Here is a 1025-nt window from a genome sequence, read left to right as displayed (position 1 = left end):
GACTTTGTCGATTTATTAGAGGACGTAGATACTAATTAGGTGTAAAAATTCTCTTTAAATATGAGTATTTATTTTCATCTTCACAAAAATATATAATTTCGTTAGCAATAAAACGATCTTGATCGTGAAGAGATGGTCAAAATGATTGCTGGGTAGCTGAAATGAGAAATGATGACTTTCACATGTTTTCAGCCTTCATCATGGCTCTGGATGTCGTTGAGATGAGTGGCTCATATTTTTCCTACGAATGTGTAAATGCTTGTAAATCTTTTAATTATTAGTATAAGTATTACTTGAATGATTTTTGCTGAAGGTGATCAAATAGAATAAATGTATAATTTTAGGATAATATTAAATGTCGTTATTATTATTATTTTGTTATATTTTAAATACACATTATTGATATGACCCAGTATATTGTAAAGATCATTGAAATAATTTTGATAAGATTGAAATTTCTACAAACTAGTCTCATTTCATCACTTAGGTAAGGTAAAAATAACATGATTAGAGTTACAAAGGGGTTAAAAGTTTCCGGGCAATTCGGAAAGTTTTCATGGAAATTTTGCTTCGGTAATTTTGAATACAGTAGGTTCTGTGATTTTGAAATATTCCGTATACATTTAAAGGACAAAACTTAGATTTTTTTGGTTCATTTTCTAATCATTAGATACTGAGCTTCTGAGTACAGACTTAAGATTCCTTCCCCTTCGACCTCCCTTTCCTCCGTCACCAATATATCTTAATAGTCTATAGAAAAAGATTAATTTTCTTACTATAGTTGTCTTAATTATAACTTCACGCCAACACACCTTTGTTTTTTGTGATTGCATCTGATCAAACACGTTAGGATCATGTTAAAAGGGAGGAAGGGTCTTATCTTTCTTAAGTTAAATACATAATATTAAATATTCCAGACGCACGATTTAAGCGACAACTTTTTTCAAATTTTGAATTTATTTCTTTAAAACATTATATTTTATGGCTCATTTTTGAATATCCCTTTACATGGCTATTCAAAATAC

The 1025-nt window shown here is 29.3% G+C and overlaps 1 long non-coding RNA gene across 1 annotated transcript; it reads left to right on the top strand.

The window, feature by feature from the left end:
• LOC121131078 (uncharacterized) lies at positions 1-413 on the top strand. The gene is made up of 2 exons (XR_005868936.2): positions 1-39; positions 106-413. It is a non-coding gene; the product is annotated as an uncharacterized lncRNA (long non-coding RNA).
• The last annotated feature ends 612 nt before the right edge of the window (positions 414-1025 follow it).

The sequence above is a fragment of the Lepeophtheirus salmonis genome, unplaced genomic scaffold, assembly GCF_016086655.4.
Source record: "Lepeophtheirus salmonis unplaced genomic scaffold, UVic_Lsal_1.4 unplaced_contig_16650_pilon, whole genome shotgun sequence".
Lineage (NCBI taxonomy): Eukaryota > Metazoa > Arthropoda > Copepoda > Siphonostomatoida > Caligidae > Lepeophtheirus > Lepeophtheirus salmonis.
This window is presented reverse-complemented; position numbering and strand designations above follow the sequence as displayed.